Below are 23172 nucleotides of genomic sequence, written 5' to 3'. Positions count from 1 at the left end.
AAATTATACCTGGTTGAGGGATGAAGTACTGGATTTCATGACTTTTAACTTTACTGAGTATTTCAAATACTTCCAAGAGCGAAATGTCTCAGATGAAAAAATCATTCCGGTCCCGGTATTGAATACATCCTCCTCTTTCTGCGTGCAGGGTACTGGGCATTTGTTCGTAGGGTATAGTAGATGTAATTACACTTATAGACTGCAGACATTCAGTAGCCCCCCTACACTCACCCCTCCCAATGTTTATTTTGTGTGCGGTGAAAACGCATACACTTGGCTACCCAGAGGGTGGATGGGTAGGTGTTACTTATCTTTCCTTTACCCACCAGTTTACATAGCTCCTTCTGATTATCATAAGTCTCATTCCTTAAATCGGCGGAGCCTAAAAGCTGAAGCCGCCAGTAATGATGCCACTGACCAGACTGACACTCCAGCCCAACACTTTGTTGATATCATAAAAGGGGCGTTGCCCATATGGGGACCCATCCTCAATAGTAAGGAAGTTAGGAAGTTATCCAGAGTGGTGGAAGGGGTGGTTAATACTACCGCAGGGATATTAACTAATATCACGGTGGAGCTCCAGGCGACCCGGCTCATGACCCTTCAAAATCGTCTTGTTTTAGATGTTATCCTAGCTGATCGTGGAGGAGCTTGTAGAGTCATCGGCAGTTCCTGTTGTGTATATATACCTGACTCCGCCCCTTCCGTCCATCTAGCCATCCAGAAACTGCATCAACTGGCCTCTGAAATTCACACCGAGACTGGTACTTGGTCCTTGTCCGGGTGGTTTTGGGATTTGGTGACCACCTGGGGATGGAAGTTATTCATGATTCTCCTGGGAGTGGTAGGGTTCCTTTTCACCTGTTGCATTTGTCTACAGTGCGGGCCGGCCTGCTGTGCATATTGTGCTGCTCAGGTTCGCCGATCCATCCCTAAGCCCACGCCCGTCCAAACCAGGATAGATGCTCAGCGGGCTCAAAAGGAGATGCATGACCTAATGCAGATCGATGAGGGTATTTTTGAAGACTGACTCCGTTATTAGCTATGCTGCGCTAAAAGGGCCGTTCTGAGGTATTCAAATCATTATGGTATGATTAGCGCAGTATATCTAATGATGGTATGATTAGCCATGGTGCATTCAAAGGATCGAAATCCCCGTTATGTTTAGCATGACAAAAGGGCCGAGAACCGAACCGCCTCCATCTTGGATTGCGGCTCTTTCGCTTGGGAGTCACGTGGCCTTTTTACACACCATCTGCCTTTCCCCTTCTTCAGTGATTATTAGGAGACAGACAGAGTTGCTGAGAAGCAAGGTCACATCTGCTAAAAGGGAGTATCAAGCGAATTCCTCTAGACCTGGGACGAGAAGGGAGTCACCCTTCCGACCTTCTCTGTAAAGATAGTAACCCTTTGTATGTGTAACCGAAACTAGAAATAGGCATGAGCACATTAGGGGTGCCAGGACTAACTGGTACTTTTCCACATATAAGGTTTTGTATGCTGTGCTGATAATGTATAAAAGTGTGTTACTGTCAAGAAGGCAGCAGTCTTCCTCGGCGCACCTGATGGGTGAGGATCGACGAGGCTCCTCTATATAGAGATCTATGGTGACTAATAAACGTTTGAACCTTCCACGTTGCCAACTGCTCCTTATTTTACTTGATATTGCGGGCCAATGGTAAGTGTGGCCCTTGGAATAATTATTTGGACACAACAGGCTCAAGCGTGTGTGCAGCTATGTGGGCTGGTGCGGTGACTAGCTGCTTGAGTCCGATGTTGGTGAGGTTCCTCAGGAGGGGGGTGGTGGTCTGGTTACTTGGGTTGTTCATGTGGAACTTGAGGTCTCTGAGTAGGATGTAGTTGGTGGATGGAAGAGCCTGGTGAGCAATGAGCTCTACAATGGGATCGGTGAATAGGGGTTCATGGGCCAGAGGGCCTGTAGACCAGGGTGCCACGGTGGGTAGGGTTGGGGTTGGTCCGGATCAGGAAGGGGAGGTTTTCCATAGTGGCCGTTCATTAGAGTGCGTGGTCAGTCGGAGTGTGCTTTTGTGGATAATGACACTGTCTCCTCCTGGACAGTCGGGGTGGTCCTTGCGGGTGATTTTGTAGCCGTCGAGAAAGGCGATGGTGAGGACTCTGGGCCCCAGGGACAGTTCATGCTTTCAAGGTTTTGGCTGCCATGGTGTTGCAAGGAAGGTGCTATGAAAAGTGATGCATCACTGGTTTTTACCAGAGATGCGCCTCTTTTCATAAATGTAGCCCTGAACGTGCATTTCCCCTTCCCCTGGGACTCTGGCTGGTATTCCTGGTTAGTAGGGAGTTTGGGGGGGGGGTTGTTGATCTGTGCTGCACTTCACCCTGGCTGCGCCATTCTGCATTCCGTTGTTTTTATTTTATTTTTTTCATTGAGGGTAGACTTATAGACTATTTTTGCCTCTCGAGGCAAAAAAAGTGATGTTGGACTGACTAACATGAGTTTTTTTGCCACTAATTGGCCTTTTGTCACTTTTCTCTTGCTACCGTCAACATTTTTATCGCCTTGACGCTAGTGTTAGTAGCAGTTTTCACCGCAGCTAGCTGATACTGTCGCTATGTAGCAACATATTGTAAATATCCCTAACAGGGCGATAGTTTTCAGTGATAGGCCGCATTAAGGCAACTGCTGTATCAGTATGCATGCGCAGATCACCCTGAGACGGCGTTGAGGAGGAGGACGGCAGCCCGGAGACGCCGCAGTCAAGCTAAGTCTTTATTCTTTTACCTTTAATGTAGTTTAAATTAATTCTTTATAGGGAGTGGAGGCGGGGGCAGGTCAACTTCCCGCACAATCCACGGGTGGAGCGGAACTGTCCGCCCACGGTTAGTTTTAATGTGTAATTACATGTATTTCCATGTAGTAGAAATTTACTGAGTTGGCTTCTCTTCTAAGGTGGAGGAGCGTCGCCCCACTGCCAGAAAGCAGCAAAAGAAAGGGAAAAAATAAAATGATAATAACTGAATGTTATTATAATTTTATTTTGTCCTCCTGCTGTGGCAGTGCGTGAGGGGGTGGGGCGGAGCTGCAGGGGTGGAGTGGTAGAACACTCATGTGCACGATGACTGTTTTGTTACCCTCCAGGGCCGCCCAAAACAGTCATGCGCTCATTCTCCCTTCTCAATGCAGGCTGCATTACAGCCTGCATGGAGAAAATGCCCACCCCTACAACCCCTGGTGAGTGCCGTGTCATGGAGCTCAGACCAATCACAATGCTGCATTGCAGCTTTGTGGTTGCCTTTGGGGGGTGGGGTCTGGCTCCTTGCTTCCTGTTCCATCCTGGAGTCGGACACAGGCGAACAGGAGAGAGGACGCGGAACCTGGGGGCAGCGGCAGCAGCAAGGTAAGTGTTATTATTTTAGATTTCTCTCAGTGTAGTCCCCCGCGTTTCGCTCTCCCACCCATGAGACGTGCTGGCCGCCCCAGGTAATTTATAATTTAATGGTGGGTTGTTAGGTTTGTAAGGTATTGGGTTGGGAAGTTCCTTAAATAATAAATTAGTCTTTTTTGGGTTAAATCATTTTTATGTTAATTAGACTTCCAAATGGTAATTAATTACATAAATTGTTTAATTGATTAATAGTTATTTCATTTATTAAGATGTATTTTGTGATTTTAAGGTGCATTTTAATTTTTTTATAATTTAATTATAAATTTATAACATAGTAGCTGATTATTTGGTTTGGAAATTGTGGACATTATTTAGTTGATTATTTGTTGTGTCGATTATTTGTTGTATTTTAATTAACTGTTAATTTATTGAATATCCTATTTATTAGTTTGTAATTTTTAATTGTATTTATATAGTGCTCACTACCCCTGACGAGGCATTGAGGTACTTTTTGGCAAGTAGCACGGTACTCCGGAACCTAAAATGGATTTGTGGTGGATTAGTATAGCAGAATGTGAGTTAATTTGAGCGATGGACATGCAAGTCTGTTGGTTGGATGAGAAGTATAATGGAGGGGTAGAAAAGGAAAGAGTCTAGAAAGTGTTAATGGGAGATCATATTAGTAAGCTGAGATTTGGGATGAGTAAAAGGAGAGATGGAGGAGGGAAGAGGCTCTAGAAAGGGATTAAGGAGATTATAGTAGTACAATGAGGTTTGTGATGAGTCAAAGGAGGGATACATGAAGAATTTAGAAAGGGTTGGTTAAATGTGAAAATGGTGCGGCGCAAAAGTTGTGGATGAGTGCTGTGCAGCGAATGAGTGAAACAAGCCAGCCCAACCATAAATGTGGCACACAGGAGGCGGGGGGTGCGTGCCCCAAGAGAATCCTTTGAAAAAGGGAGTGGGCAACAGGTGCCTTTGCACACGCACTTCCATGTTGAAATTTAGATATTTAAATTTCTTCATATTTTCAAGCAGAAGATCACATCATTCAACAACAGAGTTTCAGCATTTTCTACATAAAACGTAACAGGTCTTCAACTTTCCTCTTCAAAAATAAAGTTGACAAACTTTTAAACTTTTAAGTAGGTAATTATGTGAAAAGGAATTATGACAGGATAGTGGAGAAACAACCTCATGTTGGCATTTGGAAACAACATTTCTTTGAGCTGAAGGTATTGGTAAACTCTTGGTGAGGCAGCAGTGCCGCATTTTGTTACTCAGTTGTTACAAGCTATCACACAGGCCACAACCGTAGATAAGCAACATTCTACCACTGTCTTCAACTCATTATTTTAACCTCTTATACTTTGTCTCCGACAATGACAACTATTTAATTTGTATCTTTTCCTCAATATTTCAATAGTGAAGGCCGGCACCGGGGGCTGGGGTCACCAGGGCCATAATTGTCCTCTGTCGGGCCACGCGGTTCCCATCCCAAATCCCATCCCAAATGATTATTATTATTATTTTTTTAAGTTGCCACGCAGCCCCCTCCCAGTCATTTAATAAAAAAAAAGGAACCGGCAAGTCGCCGGAGGCCCCGCCCCCTCCCTGCAGCACTGTGCAAACGCACCCCCTGGCGTGTTGTAAGTTGGGGAATTAATTCCCCTTGAATACTTAGGGTCCTTGGGGGCCTACTAGCCCACCAGGTACTGCCTGTATGTGCCAGGGAGCTGCATTGCAGAGAGGTGGTCCGAGGCTCTGGATGAGTGGTGGTGTGTGAGTGTCTGTATAGGTGTATGAGTGCTTATGATAGTGTTGTATTAGTGAGTGTGTATGTAGTAATTGATATTGGTGTGTCAATGGTTTCGAAAATGGTAGTCTGTATTTTACAGTGGGTGTATCAAAGGTTATATTAGAGTGTGAGGAGGTGCATCAGATTTTCACATGGATGATATCATCAGTGATTTCATTTGAGATGTCATCAGTGATGTCATCAGTGAGTCACTGATCATGTCATGAATGGTGTCATATGTGACATCATCAGCAGTGCATTGCGGGGGCACGAGTTATAGTTAGCTGAACTAACTATAACAGTGGAATTTCTATGGTTTTGTACGAGTGAAATGTCCAACTAACTATAACGTCCCTGAAACCTATGTTTTTTTTCAGTGAATTGCTAAGGTTTTTTAAATGCCAATTTAGAACTATAAAACTATAACGTGCCTGACATTCTATTTGGAATAACGTTGACGCCGATTGATGAATCTTTGCGAAATTTTCCAAACTTTTGGCCAGCTCCGGTCCGCTCCTATTCTGAAAATTTCACGGTGATTAGTCAAGCAGGGGTTGAGAAAAAAGGGGGGTCCCAAAACGCATTTTCCCCATGCGTTTTCCCATAGGACTTGTTGACGCAGCTACAGCCCGAACTGCTGAACGGAATTACACCAAATTTGGCAAAGAGGTAGTCCTCAGTTCAGACTCGTGCCTTTTGCTAAAACGGTGGAAATCCGTTCAGTAGTTCCTGAGAAAATTAGTTTTAAAAAGATAGATATATCTATGGCCTCGAAGGATCTGCGCACCCTCCTCGCACCTTCCCCGCACCCTCCCGAGAACGAGCTGAATGCTAATTGGCTGCCAACACTCTGAATCAGGAAGTGTTGGCAGCCATCTTGTGCCTCGGTAGAACCAAGGCACCAAAGAAAACCCCCCAAAAAAGGCGCAAAACGCAACAAGGGGGCAGGGTAGAAACACTCTGGCCCCCTAGGGCTGCTCATGGGGTCCCACAAGGACCCCCAAGGCCAAATAAATAAATAAATAAATAAATAAATTGTGGGATGCGCTTAGGATCCGCGCATCCTGCTGCCGAAAAAAACCGAAGCGCGGGCTGCCGTGCTTCGTTTTTATTTAGCCCCCAGGGGGGGGGGGGGGGCAAGTCCCAGGGGCAATATGTATATTATAATGGGGGGCCCAGAGTGGCTTCAATCCAGAGGTCCCCTAGGGGCCAGCTAGCCCACCAGGTACCTCCAGTAAGTGCCACGGAGCTGCGTTGCAGAGTGTTGTAAAAAGGGGCGTGGCCTCTGAACACCTCTCTGCAATGCAGCTCCCTGGTGCATACTGGAGGTACCTGGTGGGCTAGTTGGCCCCCAGGGGACCTCAGGATTGAAGAGGAATTAATTCCCCAACTTAAAACGCGCCACAGGGCGTGCTTGCACACGTCACCTCAGGCCCCGCCCCCTTCCTTCACCATTGTACAAATATTCCTCTAAAATCAGCCGAACTACGAATCCCGATTTACTCACCTGTTATCAGGAGAGAACCCAGGGCTGCATCTTTTAGACCAGCACTGACCCTGAAAAGTAATTTTAAGCGTACTTACCAGTAACTTGTATTTCCTTCCATAGGAATCCATTGTGTGGTTTTCAACAGAAAAGTTTCTAAGTGTCCATTTTTGAAACGTACAAATATTCCTCGCCGAACTACGAATTCCGATTTACTCACCTGTTATCAGGAGAGAACCCAGGGCTGCATCTTTTAGACCGGCACTGACTTTGAAAAGTAATTCTAAGCGTACTTACCAGTAACTTGTATTTCCTTCCATAGGAATTCATTGTGTAGTTTTCACCAGAAAAGTTTCTAAGTGTTTATTTTCACAAACTAAAAATATTCCTAAAAAACGTCTGTATAACTTAAACACATTCTTTCAACTGTTTACAGGAGATTGGCCAGTGCTGGATCCAGGATCCACCACTGAGTAAGAAAAAATAACAATAACACTACTTACCTGCTAAGTGAATTTTCTGCCATAGGATAACATTGGTGATTCTATGTGAAAATGTTTCTAAGTGTCAACTTTTAAAATACAATAATATTCCTTAAAAATAACTACTGTAACCAAAACGCTTTTACTCAACTGTTTACAGGAGATGTCCAAGGACTGAATCTAGGATCCAGTCCTGTGGTTAGAAAAGTAATCCATAAAGTAACTAATTGCATTTGGCTAGAAATTCACATTGAGCTCAATGTTGCATTGTGTTTGAAATTGTGTTGCCCATTGCAACAACTGTAACTACTGTACTTAAGATTCTATTGCCTATTTGCAAAGTATTTAAACTAAAGTAATTCATTCTGAGAAAGTATATTTTGTATTGTAATGTATAATGTAATTATAATGTAATTTAAAAAAAATATCTAAAAATAAATAGTTTAAAAAATGTAGTAAATCAGTATAAAAAAAATCAGTATAACAATTAATACAATAAAAATTGTCATTTACAAAACCTTTGAAATTCACTGAAAAAAACATAGGTTTCAGGCCTGATATAGTTAGGAATTAGCCTTTAAAAAACCTGTGAAATTCACTGAAAAAAACATAGGTTTCAGGCCTGATGTAGTTAGGAATTAGCATTTAAAAAACCTTAGAAATTCACTGAAAAAACAATAGGTTTTAGGGGTGTTATAGTTAGCTGGACATTTCACTCGAACAAAACCATTGAAATTCCTCCGATATAGTCAGTTGTACTAACTACATCTCGCGCGCCCACAATCCACTGCTGATGATGTCACATATCACATCATTCATGATATGGTCAGTGACATCACTGATGACATCTCAAATGACATCCCTGATGACATTATTATTATTATTATTATTATTATGTGTTCTTATATAACGCTCAACTTACCCTTGGGCATCTTGGCGCTTGCATTGGGAACCCGTCCTGGTTTTTCCCTGTGAGATAACCCGTACTGGGCATCCCCAAGGTGAAAGCCAGGCATCCCGCCGCGGGGGGGCCGTTGTGGAGATTAAGCAAGCTTGTTGCCCAGAGCTGCATAGTGTGAACTCGTGCTTAGAGTGGGCACCGAAGCGAGAATTATCGAGTCCGTGGACAATTGGGCTCCGGACCCTGCCGCGTCGGGAATTGAACCCTGGTCCCGGGTCTGACCTCTGCTTCAGGGTACGCCTCCTCTAACCAGTGAGCTACACTTCTCCACCTGATGACATCACTGATGGCATCATCCATGTGACAATCAGATACACCTCATCATACACTAGTATAACCTTTCATCACTCACTGTAAAATACAGAGTGCCAGATTTAAAACCATTGACACACCAATACAAGTTTCTAAACACACACTCAGTGATTCCTAGATCTATATACACATCTAATCACTTACCTATAGATTCACTCATACATGCTGTCAATGATCAATAGCGTTACAACAAACAAATGATGGACGGAATGCTGACAATGCATACATTCTCCCCCAGTCAAGAGATCTGGGTTAAATCCATCGTTCTTTTGCCCACTACACCACCCCAGTTTAGACATGGCCATATGCAAATCAGTCTTGACCCTGTGCCTCATGGGAACAGTCCAGCCCGAACTGCCAAGCCATGTCTTCCCTGGACCGGAATCAAGCATCCTAGGACCGGTTTCTGGCTATCAGCCGTCATCAGCCAGGATAGCTTGACTCCAGTGGCGTAGTGAGCACGGGTCCCACGTCTGGGAATACCCATCCCACTTAGGGCGAAAAGCGTTACAACAAACAAATGATGGACGGAATGCTGACAATGCATACATTCTCCCCCAGTCAAGAGATCTGGGTTAAATGCATCGTTCTTTTGCCCACTACACCACCCCAGTTTAGACATGGCCATATGCAATTCAGTCTTGACCCTGTGCCTCATGGGAACAGTCCAGCCCGAACTGCCAAGCCATGTCTTCCCTGGACCGGAATCAAGCATCCTAGGACCGGTTTCTGGCTATCAGCCGTCATCAGCCAGGATAGCTTGACTCCAGTGGCGTAGTGAGCACGGGTCCCACGTCTGGGAATACCCATCCCACTTAGGGCGAAAAGCGTTACAACAAACAAATGATGGACGGAATGCTGACAATGCATACATTCTCCCCCAGTCAAGAGATCTGGGTTAAATCCATCGTTCTTTTGCACACTACACCACCCCAGTTTAGACATGGCCATATGCAAATCAGTCTTGACCCTGTGCCTCATGGGAACAGTCCAGCCCGAACTGCCAAGCCATGTCTTCCCTGGACCGGAATCAAGCATCCTAGGACCGGTTTCTGGCTATCAGCCGTCATCAGCCAGGATAGCTTGACTCCAGTGGCGTAGTGAGCACGGGTCCCACGTCTGGGAATACCCATCCCACTTAGGGCAAAAAGCGTCACCCCGAGTGAGAAGGGTATGCTCAGACGTGAGTCCCTTGCTCTCCATGCCACTGGAATCAAGCTATCCTGGCTGACGAGGGCTGAAAGCCCGAAACCGGTCCTAGGATGCTTGTTTCCAGTCCAGGGAGGACCTGGCTTGGCAGTTCGGGCTGGACTGTTCCCATGGGGCACAGGGTCAAGACTGATTTGCATATGGCTGGGTTCAAACTGGAATGGCATGGTGAGCAAAAAAACGATGGATTTAGGCCCAGATCTCTGTACTGGGGTGAATGTATGACATTGTTCTGCATTCTGTCCATCAATTGTTGTTTTTGCATTTGTCAATGATCAATAGAACACTATCAAATATACTTATACACCTATATCGACATTACACACCTGCACACATCCTAATCACTTATGAAGTCATCCTACTCCCTTATGCAAACAATTGATCATACTTACTTTTACTTAGCTATACACTTATAAAAACACCACTTCATCTATTCATATAGATAATAACTCATACTTAGTGTGTTATAAAAACACTATTAAAAGTATACAGTTATCCATACAGTCACTCATACAATCACTGAGTCTTATGTATACTTATTTATATACAACAACTGACACATACACTGGCTTCTATTTCCTAGTTTGTTGGACATGTACCATTGAGACATATATTGGCTCATCGCCACACCCATAAAGATATTCACTCACCTAAACAACTGTTATAACATGTAGTTTTAACTTCATATACCTACTGAATCAACTATTCACACATCTTTGGGCAGTCACACACCCCTCGCCGAACCACACACACATTCACTCTCCCATACAAATACTTAGTTAACTAATCAATAAATAATATAGACTTTCACGTAGCTAGTAACCAACTGGTGCAGCAGTTTACACAACAACTGGCAAAGTGATACAGATATTCACACAGTTTAGTCACTATCCAATATATTTAGTGAGACACTATAAATTAGTCAAGTAAACAGTCAATCACACTGCTGCTAAATCCTCCATCCAGATATTTATATTTATAGATCCACTCATTCTTCAATGCAAATTGCTATATATATATAATACATATTTAAATAACGAACCAAACCACATTCACTGGATGATGTCATCAGTGATGTCATCAGTGATGTTATTTGAGATGTCATCAGTGATGTCACTGACCATGTCATGAATGATGTAATATGTGACTTCATCAGCAGTGGATTGCAGGCGCGCGAGATGTAGTTAGTACAACTAACTAAATCGGAGGATTTTTAATGGTTTTATCTGAGTGAAATGTCCAGCTAACTATAACAACCCTAAAACCTATTGTTTTTTCAGTGAATTTCTAAGGTTTTTTAAATGCTAATTCCTAACCATATGAGGCCTGAAACCTATGGTTTTTTCAGTGAATATATATATATCCTGCTCACTTGCACTGGTTTGGCGCACTCTCGGGCGGGTGCAACCGCGAAAATTAATGCCTGCTCGTTCGTCTTCGTCTCATATGAGGAAGGCGCCAGCCGAAATGTGTCATGTTTTGCTAAATGCAATAAAACAACGGATTGAATAACAATCGCCAGTAGGTAGTTATAGTTAGGACCTATTATCCATAGGAAATCAACAACATTCTATTTGGAATAACTTTGGCGCCGGTTGAAGAATGTTCACAAAATTTTCAAAACTGGTGGGGCGCTCCGGTCCGCTCCTATCCTGAAAGTCTCGGTGGGATTCGTCAAGCGGGGGCCGAGAAAAAAAGGGGGTTCCAAAACATGTTTTCCCCATGCAATTTTCCATAGGGACCTTTAATCGCAGCTACAGCCCGAACTGCTCAACGGAATTACACCAAATTTGGCAGAAAGGTAGACCTTGTTTCAGAGTTGTGCCTTTTGGTTAAATGGTGTAAATCCGTTCAGTAGTTCCTGAGAAAATCAAAAGTAAAATCACATATATATCTGAGAAGAGCCTAACCACACATCTCATCGTGAGATCTGATTGGCTGTCAGCACTTCATCCAAGAAGTGTTGGCAGCCATCATGGGACCAATATGCATGATAGCACCTCATTAAAAACCATTGCAGTTAATAGAAGGGTTTAAGACTTTAGTTACATTAGAAATCACTTGTTGATGGTACCATACTCATTTTAGGAATTGTGGTGTGTTCTAAGGTGATTTTACTATGTGAAAAAGCCTTCTGCTGGGATATCATGAATCATGTTTGAGAGAAATCTATTTTCTCATGCTTTTCCCACAGAGGTTTGGAAGGTGATCTATAAGCTAAACTGAGAGCATATTTTCTGTAAATTCACATGATCTTTCTCAGTCATGTGAGAATGAAGTCTGACATTCTCAGTAAAACATGTACATCCAACAAGGGCAGAGACTGTCAGTTGATTCCTTTGTGTTCTACTGCAGCTTCCCAGAGTGTTCTAAAGAACAACTGTAGCGCTAACAGTCCTACTTATGACAAACGTATTGCACACCTGAAGCCATCTTGATTGGAATAAAGTGGTAACTGTTAAAACTTTTAATTTAAAAAGGAACAAAATGAGGGGGTTCATTTTGCCATAGAAAGTATGATTAGTGCTGCAGAAAGAAAAATTAGGGCACATTTTGACTTCTTAAATCCTCTTCTATTTCATTAAAAAATTCTGACATGCAGACTGAAACATGCACTTTGAATAACAGCAGCAGACTTCCCTGGTGAGCAGTAGCTTTACTACAGTGATCTAATGAGCAACTAGAGTGCTAACATTCAGAATTTATGGCAAATTTGTGACACATCTGAATACCTTCTTGATGGAACCAAAGTAAAAAACTGAAAGTATTTCCTACTGAGGAGACTGCAGTAAATGAGGAAATTAGGAAACTTCATAACAAATAAGTCTCCCAAGATGGACACCAGAGACAAAAAGAGCCCAAATGTAGCACAGATATCACCCAGATGTAGCCCAAGTATAGCCCAATGACAGAATGTCCCAGAGTGTTCTTAAGAACAACTAGAGCGCTTACTGTCTTACTTATGACAAAAGTATGGCACACCTGAAGCCATCTTAATTGGAATAAACTGGTAACATTTAAAACATTTAATTTAAAAAGGAACACAATGAGGGGGTTCATTTTGCCATAGAAATTATGATTAGTGCTGAAGAAAGAATAATTCGGGCACATTTTGAGTGACTTCTCAAATCCTCTTCTATTTCATTAAAAAATTCTGACATGCAGACTGAAACATGCACTTTTAATACCAGCAGCCGACTTCCGTGGTGAGCAGTAGCTTTACTACAGTGATCTAATGAGCAACTAGAGTGCTACCATTCAGAATTTATGGCAAATGTGTGACATATCTGAATACCTTCTTGATGGAATCAAAGTAAAAAACTGAAAGCATTTCTTACTGAGGAGACTGCAGTAAATGAGGAAATTAGGAAACTTCATAACAAATAAATCTCCCAAGATGGCCACCAGAGACAAAAGAGCCCAAATGCAGCGAAAATATCACCCAGATGTAGCCCACATGTAGCCCAATGACAGAAGTGTGCAAAACACTTTTTATTTTTTGTGTTTTTGCAGTTTTATATAGTGCAGACTTGTCAGGTATTGGAGTGCTTTACATGAGCATTGGTTACATCACACAATAACAAATTCATTTGGTTGCAGACATGGGGAGATTAAGTGATTTGACCAGAATCACAGAATGTCGAGCTGAAGCAGAAACTCCAAACTGGTTCCCCAGTTGCAAAGTCTGCAGCTCTGGAAGTAACACCACATCCTCTCCCCTAAGTGCAACATTTAATCAAGTGGTCAACTGGATAAAAAAACATAAAGATAACAAATAATTTAAAAGTGCTTTTTCGCTATTTGAAAACTCAGAAAATATGTCCTCATTTTAGTTTTTTAGAGCACTAACCATAATTTTGATGCAAATAAGACCCTCTCATATATGTAATTTCTAAAGGAAATACTCTAGGTATTACAGTTTTGATTACATCAAGAAGACGTCAGGAGTTCCACACTTTTGTAATAAATATAGAATGTTAGAAATCTAGTTGTTCATTAGGATACTGTCGAGAGGCAGAGGCCAGGGGCATGGACTCTGAAAATTGAAGGCAGGCCGGAAGGGCAGTGGCAGCACAACAGACTACGAGGGCAGTGGAAAGGGGGGCAGGGGCAACAAACCAACAATACAGGACTGGCAAGAGAGGCTGTGGCAATATAATAGACCATTGTGGGCAGAAGGAAGAGGCAGTGGTAGTACAACCATACATGCCAACAGACCCGATTCAGCCAGGAAACGTCCAATGTTTTTAAGCTGAAATGGTCTTTATTTGATCTGTCTCCTGTCGACAATCTCCTCTTTTTCAATGTAACTCAAAGGGGAATATCAATACCCCAGGTTTTTTTCAAATTCTCCCTCTTACCAACTTCAAAATGTTCGCAAGTATGGTACATTGGATCATGGAATGCAGGAGGAATTGGGGTAGGGACATGAACTCGAAAAACAGAGGACAGTACGGACATGGAAACTACAGGGCAGGCATCAGGGTTTGCAGCCGCAGAATACACCACACAGGGCATGCAGGACGGGAGTGCAGCACAACAATCCATAGAAAGCAACAGGGAGGGGACAGGACCATGCACATGGACAACAGAAAACAGAGGGGAAAGAGGCAATGGTAGCTAGCTGACCATAATGGACAGACTGGAGAGAAAGCTGCAGCATAACAGACCATAAAGGGCAGGAGGGACGGATCAGGGGCATTACAATGGAACAGACAAGCCAGGAGGGAGGGAATAGGGGTCTGCACATGGAAACAAAGGGCTGGGGGCAAGGGGACAGGGCAGGAGCAGCAAGATGACCATGGAGGTCAGGCAGGATGGGCACTAGAAGCAAGACACACCATGGAGAGCAACAGTGAGACTATGATGGCATACACACAGACCATGGAGGGAAGGTGGGAGGGGGTCAGGGGCAGCTAGCTGACCACACAGGGAAGGTGGGAGGGGCCATGGCAGCACAGAAGACCATGCATGGCAAGCAGAGGGTTAGCGGCAGCACAATGGCTATGATGGGCAAGAAGGAGGGTGCAGGGGCATGCACAAAGGACCATGGAGGATAGAAGGGAGGGTGAGGACCTGGACACAGACAAGAGAGTTCAGGGGAAGGGGCCTCACAACAGACCATGCGGGGCAGGCAGGAGGAGCAGTTGCAGCATAACAGACCAGGGAGGGCAGAAGGGTGTGGCAGTAAAATGGACCATGGAGGACAGGAGGAAGGGGATAGGGGCATGGAATGTGGACAGGCAGGGTGGAGGTGGCAGGGACAGGTTACAGTCATCTGACAATGCTAGGCAGGTGGGAGGGGAGTGGCAGCTCAACAGAACACTCAGAGTAGATAGGAGTGGCACGTCCATGGAACATGGTGGGCAAAAAGGATGGAGCAGGGGCATGCACAAAGACATAGGAGGGCAGGGGGAAGGAGAATAGGCTCAGCAAGCTAAGCACAGAGGCCAAGCAGGAGGTCAATGATGGGGCATAGAATTGGGCAATGGAGGGCAGGAGGAGTGGACTGGTACATCATGCTAAATGGAGGGCTGTGGCAGCACATCAGACCATGCATGGCAGGAGTGCGGAGGCTAGTCCATGGATTCAGACAACAGAGGATAGGGAGGAGGTGGATGGGGCTGCAAGCTAACTGTTCAGAGAAGGCGGGAAGGCCAGTGGCAGAACAACGGCCAAACAGGGCTGTAATAAGGGAGCAGAGACAGGGACATGGACAATGGATGGCTAGGAGAAGGGAAGGCAGGAGCAGCAAGCTTGGGTGGGGGCACCATCCATTGTGATATGCATCTTACTTAACGTTAAAAAAAACCTAGAAATTTGCTGAAAAAAACAAAGATTACAGGGACGGTATAGTTAGATTCAGATTTCACTCATACACAACCAGTGAAATTCAGCAGTTATAGTTACCTGAGCTAACTACAACTTACACCCCCGCAATGTACTGCTAATGACCTCAGACATTACATCATTCATGACATGGTCAGCTACATCACTCATGACATCTCAAAGGAGCTGTGAATGGAATGGAACTATAATCACTAGAACTTTATTTAGGGATAGTGTGTGTATATTAACACCCCTTTTTTTCCTTTTCTTTCGTGTAAGAACCATTATAATACGCAACGTGCCCAGATTAATATGTCCGATAGCCTTTCACTTTAAAGTAATGTGTAGTCCATTGTTTATGTTGATGTTTGCAATTCTAAGTATGTTTATTATGAATAAGTCACGTTGACAAACATACAGGTATGGCGGTCACGGGGCAAGATATGCTGAAATGACATTGTGTGCATATTAACACTTGTTTTCTTTTCTTTATTGTATCAATTCCTGAATTTTCACATCGTGACCAGGCCAATATGGCCGCCAGATTTTTGGATTAAAGTAATCCACTGCTGATGACGTCACATATTACATCACTTATGACATGGTCAGTGACATCACTGATGACATCACTGATGACATCTCAAATGACATCACTGATGACCTCATCTACATGATCATCTGATGCACCTCCTCACACCCTAAAATACAGACTACCATTCTCGAAACCATAGACACACCAATACTAGTACAGCCACAATATTCTGTGCACTATGCATGCAGACCCGTAATTTGCTACATAGCTTTGATACAGTCTTTTAAATACTCAGTTAGTACCTATGCAGCCTAGGAATCCTTCTGTCTGTCCCATGCACTTCTCCATTCAACCATCCAGCACTATCTATGTATCCTATCACTCTGCCAATACCTAAGCACTAATACATTTAGCATGCACTCTCTTTGCAGCACTGAAATTACTCCAGGTATTAGTCATATACTTAAGGAATGGCCTAGCCACTAACACAAGTGCAGGTACAATATTTTGTGCACTATGCATGCAGACCTCTAACCAGCTACATACTATTGATACGCTCTTCTAAATACCCAGTTAGAACCTATGCAGTCTAGAAATCCATCTGTGTGTCCCATGCACTTCTCCATTCACCCATCCAGCACTATCTACGTATCCTATTACTCCACCAATACCTAAGCACTTATAAATTCAGCACGCACTTTCTTTGTAACACTGAAATTACTCCAGTTATTAATCGTATACTTAAGGAATGGCGTAGTCAAAAACACAAGTGCGGGTACAATATTTTGTACACTATGCATGCACACCTCTAAACTATTGATACACTCTTCTAAATATCCAGTTAGTACCTATGCAGTGTAGGAATCCTCCTGTCTGTCCCATGCATTTCTCCAATCACCCATCCAGCACTTTCTACTTATCCTATTACTCCACCGATTCCTAAGCACTTATAAATTCACTATACACTCTGTCTGTAATACTGTAATTATTTTAGTTACTAGTCATGAACTTATGGAATTACCTAGCTACTAACACAAGTACATCTATAATATTTTGTGCACTATCCAAGCAGACCTCTAACTAGCTACATACTATTGTTACACTCTTCTAAATACCCAGTTAGTACTCATGCAGTGTAGGAATCATCCAGTCTGTCCCATGCACTTCTTTAATCACTTATCTACCACTATCTACTTATCCTATCACTCCCCCAATACGTAAGCACTTATAAATTAAGTGTTCACTCTGTTTGCAGCACTGTCATCATTCAAGTTACTAGTGGTATTCTTATAAAATGACCTAGGCACCAACACAAGTACACATAAAGTATTCTGTGCATAATCCCTACAAATCTCTAAGCAGATACATACTATTGGTCCACTCATTTAAATACTGAAGTAGTACCCATGCAGCGTAGGATACCTCTTGTCAGTCTCATGCAATTCTTCAATTACCCATCCAGCACTATGTTCTTATTGTATCAGTCTGCCAATACCTAAGCACTTATGGGGCAGATTAACAAGCACCCTGCACCACCAGTAGGTCACTTTTTGTAACGTAGTGATGGCGCCAGGCACTCCTTCATATTTACAAGGAGAAGAAAAGCCACCCTGCGTGGTTTTACCTCTCCTTGTAAATACGACCCCTTCATACACAGAACTTTGCGTAGAAGGGGCGTCCCATAGGTGTTGCTGTGGGTGTTCCCACGCAACACCCATAGAACAAGACACATCTCCAGATTTATGAGAAATCGTAAATCTGGAGATGTGTGTGAATGCTGCGCCATCCTAGAGTTGGTGTAGCAAGGCGCAACAAGGAGAATTGTTTTCATTTCTCCTCACTTTTTCCTCTTTCAATGCATGCTGCATTCCACAGCATACACTGAAAGAGAAAAATGCCTTTACTGATTGTTTTTGTGCAGGAAGGTGTCCCTTCCTACACAAAAACAATCTCCACATGACACAGACATCCTTGCACCATCGTGCAAGGGTACCTGTGTCACCGCATGGCTGCAGTTTGTGCAGCAGTGCAGAGGGAAGCATAGAGTTGCAACATATTCATGTGATGTGTACAATTTGGGTGCGCGACTCCGAAAACATTTTGGAAACAAAAAAATAATAATAATATAAATATATTAAAATAAAAAAAATAAAATAAAAATATTTCAGTTTACATTTTTTTATATTTTTTGCAATTTTCAGAAAAATATATAATGCTATTTAATGAATACAATATTTATAAATAAACAGTTAAAAAACTGTAGAAAATCAGTACAAAAAAATAGGTATAACTACTATTAAACTTAAAAATTAGCATTTAAAAAACCTTTGAAATTCACTGAAAAAACCATAGGTTTCAGAGATGTTATAGTTAGAAATTAGCATTTAAAAAAGCTTTGAAATTCACTGAAAAAAACATAGGTTTCAGAGACGTTATAGTTAGAAATTAGCATTCAAAAAACCTTAGAAAGTCACAGAAAAAAACATAGGTTTCAGGGGTGTTATAGTTAGCTGGACATTTCACTTGTACAAAACCATAGAAATTCCTCCGTTATAGTTAGTTCTGCTAACTATAACTCGCGTGGCGCAATGCACTGCTGATGATGTCACATATTACATCATTCATGACATGGTCAGTGACATCACTAATGACATCACTGATGACATCTCAAATGACATCACTGATCACACATGGGCCTAACCTCAAGTTGTCAGACTCAATTTCTTGCCTTACTGGGTGTAGCAATTAATTCCTGGTAGTCTCCTCAACTCTCCTGCTCGCCTGTGATATGGTGTTGTGACTGTATCTCCTCTCCCTGAAACGTTGGCACATGATCTCTTTGTCAGCTTTATATTTCGCTCCAGTACTGCAATTATGTTTTGCCCATAACAGCTCTCCATAGGGGATACTGTATACCAGGTTACGAGGATGGGTGCTGGGCGCACATAATATACTGTTTCCTGCAGTTTTTTTATGGAACAATTTGGTTTACATAGTGTGATCTTCCACCACTACGATCACATCCAAAAACTCAATAGTAGTCTTACTAATGTGTTCCGTAAATGTCAGGTTGTATGTGTTGTCATTCAGTTTTTAATAAACCTGCTAGCTGATTCTTGGTCCCCCTCCCAAATGAATATATCGCAGCCACAGGACAACATTGTTCTCAAATTCCTCCAGCTGTGAGGCCACCTGCTCCTCCCACCAGCCCATGAGCACATTTGCATAGCTGGGGGCAAAGCAAGCGCCCATCGCTGTGCCCTGTGACTGCCTGTAAATGACATCATCAAAGATAAAGAAATTGTTAGTTAAACAAAACTCTATCATATTGACAATCATTTCGGAGTGGTGAAGCAGAGAGATAGATTGTCTCTTGAAAAAGACAAGAGACAATCTATCTCTCTGCTTCACCACTCCGAAATAATTGTCAATATGATAGAGTCATTTACAGGCAGTCACAGGGCACAGCGATGGGCACCTGCTTCGCCCCCAGCTATGCTATGTAAATTTATTCATGGGCTGTTTCATGTTGGCTGTTTCCATATGAATTTAAGTATACATTTTTTAACATTTTAATTCAAATTTTTTGTAGGTGAAGGCACTGTTGTATACCACGGCAAGAAAAAGAAACCATTTTCTATTATTTTGTAGAATTTTGTTTTATCACTTAATCTGAAAACACAGTGTGGATTTATGCCCACTAGGGCGGAACTGTGATTACTATCCAAACATGGTCTATGGACTAAGGCCCACTCGGGTAGGATATGATCTTGTTATTTAAGATCAGAAAGCATCATTATTATCATATGATTACAATTCAGTAACGGTGTGTTATTTTGGGAAGATTTCATGGTAAAGATGTATTATATCAAATGAATTAGATTCCAAATGATTATGGTGACAGATTTTCCATTGAGCAGGGTAGCATTTGACATCTAATATTGGTGCATATATTGTTTTTACCTTGTTAAAATAGCCGCCATGGTTACACTTGTTTTAAATGTATCACTGGGGTGTAGTCCTTTTACTATTATTGTCACTTTCACTGTTTATAATGGATTATGCTACCTATGTTTGCTTAGGAGCGTGATCAAGGCGAAAGCTGAAACGCGTTGTTTGTAGCCATTAAACATATTTTTGCAGCTTACAAGGGTGTCCGAGCAATTTCTGCTGATATTGTGGAAGTTTGTAAAGGATATATATATATATATATATATATATATATATATATATATATATATATATATATATATTCACTGAAAAAACCATAGGTTTCACACATGTTATAGTTAGCTGGACATTTTACTGATAAAAAACCAATGAAATTCCCCCGTTATAGTTACTGTAGGCAACTATAACTCACGCGACCGTAATCCTCTGCTGATGCTAATACTGTATTTAGACACTTATTTGCCCATGTCTTCTTCCATTAAATTTTAGCTATACTTATATTACAAATATTTTTTTTTCATAAAGACACATATGTCATCAGCAGAGAATTACGGTCGCGTGAGTTATAGTTGCCTACAGTAACTATAACGGGGGAATTTCATTGGTTTTTTATCAGTAAAATGTCCAGCTAACTATAACATGTGTGAAACCTATGGTTTTTTCAGTGAATTTGCAAGGTTTTTTAAATGCTAATTCCTAACTATAACGTGTGTGAAACCTATGGTTTTTTCAGTGAATTTGTACGTTTTTTTAAATGCTAAGTTACTTTACGCCATTCGTGGCGTGCGCGCCCACTTAACGCAGTTCGTTCGGTGTGCGCACGGTGCCCTTCGCGCACCGTGCGCGCACAGTGAGCACGCGGTGCGCTTCGCGCACCGCGCGCCCACTTTACGCAGTTAGTGCCGTGCACGCACGGTGGGCACGCGGTGCGCTACGCGCACCGCGTACCCACGTTACGCTAGATGGGCCATGTACGCACGATGCGCTTCGCGCACCGTGCGCACATGGAGGACATATGATGCACTTCGTTTTGAAAGGTAATATTTTAATTTTTCGTATATTTTATAAGCCATGCACAAATGTTGCCCTTCGGGCACCATTTGCACACGGGGTGGAGAGAGTGTGGATAATTTTTGTTTTTATTATTTTTTTTTTAAATATTTTAGTTTACCTCATCTCTAACAAGCCATGCACAATTGGTGCCCTTCGGGCACTAATTGCACACGGGGTGGATATAGTGTGGATACGTTTTTATTTTTATTAATTTTTAACCGTACGCGTACGGTAAGCGTAATCGGCGAAATTACCGAAAAAATAAAAATTCAATTTTTGGCCTTGGGGGATCTATGGGGACTCCCTCAACATGGCTATGTGTCTGGGAGCTGTCTAAATAGCCCCTTTACATGTTTTTGGGCTTTATATTATAAAAATCGCTCTCAGTGCGAGAGAGAAAATGGCGGCCGCCGCTTCCTGGTTTCGGCCGATTAGAATGTTTACTAAGATCTAAGAGCCAATCAGAATATCGCGCTTGCGCACGCCACCGTACGCGTACGGTAAGCGTACCGTAAGCGCACCGTAAGCTGGCTCAGATATATATATTGATTTAAAGGCTATTTTCTCAGAATCTACTGAACAGATTTACACCAAACCTACAAAAGGCACTTCCTTGACCTGAGGACTACCTCTCTGCCAAATTTCTAGTAATTCTGTTCAGCCGTTCGGGCTGTAGCCCTGTCTAAAGGTCCTATGGAAAAAAGCATGGGAAAAACGCGTTTTGGGACCCCCCTTTTATCTCAGCCCCCGCTTGACGAATCCCCCCGAGACTTTCAGGGTAGGAGCGGAGCGTAGCGCCCCACCTATTTTGAAAAATTCGCGAGGATTCGTCGACCGGCGCCAAAGTTATTCAAAATAGAATGTTGCGGATTTCCTATGGAAACGTGGTCCTAACTATAACTACCTACTGGCGACCGCCAGTAGGTAATATATATATATATATATATATATATATTCACTGAAAAAAACATAGGTTTCAGGGACGTTATAGTTAGGAATTAGCATTTAAAAAAACCTTAGAAATTCACTGAAAAAACCATAGGGTTCAGGGACGTTATAGTTAGTTGGACATTTGACTCATATAAAACCAGAGAAATTCGCCTGTTATAGTAAGTTGAGCTAACTAGAACTTGCGCCCCTGCAATGCAGTGCTGATGATGTCACATTTTACATTACTCATGACATGGTCAATGACATCACTGATGACATCACTGATGACATCTCAAATGACATCACTGATGACATCACTGATGACATCATCCAGTGAATGTGTGTTTCTGTAAAGTTTAAATATGTTTTATAAATATATATATGCCAAGGTGTATTGAAGAATGAATGAGTGTATAAGACTCAGGATGGATGATTAAGTAGGTGTGTGACTAACTGTATAAGTGACTAATTAATTGTGTCTTGCCTAATGCATGTGTTAGCGACTGATATAGACATTCACACAGTTTAGGTTGTTAGTTGGTGTGTAAGCAGTTCCATGGTTTGGTTAGCAACCAAATGAGGATCTATATGAGCTATTCATTGCTTGTCTGAGTACCTGTATGACTACCTGAGTGTCTGCGTTGGAGGGTGGGAGGGTGTGACTCTCTGCATAGATGTGTGAGTGGCTAATTCACTAGGTATAAGTCTGTATCTGTGAAGGTCTGTATGGCTGAGTGAGTGTGTGTATTAGTGTCTCGGTGAGTGAATGGATGCCTCAGTGGTACATGTGAGTAACTCCATATGTGAAAGGCAGTATATGTGAGTGTTGGACTATATCAATGACTATATGTGAGAATGAGTGATTGTGAGAGTGCCTGTATGGATCAGTGTGTCCTTGTATTAGTTATTGTATTATAGTGTAAGTATGTGTTAGTGTATGTTTAAATAAGTGATGTGGTATGTGTATAACTGTACAGGTGAGTAAATGAATCTGTTATTGATTATTTCCATTACTGACCAGGTGTGTGAATAACTCTAAGAATGAGAGGCAGTGTGTGAGTGTCTGTATAGATATGTGACTGGATATGATAATGCTGTATTGATGGCTGACTGTATGTATGAGTGAGTGTATGGGTAAATGAATGGATGTGTGTAGACCTACAAATTAGAGAGTGTTTTAGAACCGGGGTCTCTAGTTGGCAGGGGTATGCACCCTTGTCCAAGTAGGGACCACCGTTTCCAACAGGGTAGCTTGGCGCAGAGC

This window comes from Triturus cristatus, chromosome 6 (assembly GCF_964204655.1).
Source record: "Triturus cristatus chromosome 6, aTriCri1.1, whole genome shotgun sequence".
In the NCBI taxonomy this organism is placed as follows: domain Eukaryota; kingdom Metazoa; phylum Chordata; class Amphibia; order Caudata; family Salamandridae; genus Triturus; species Triturus cristatus.
Note: the sequence above shows the minus strand (reverse complement) of the source record.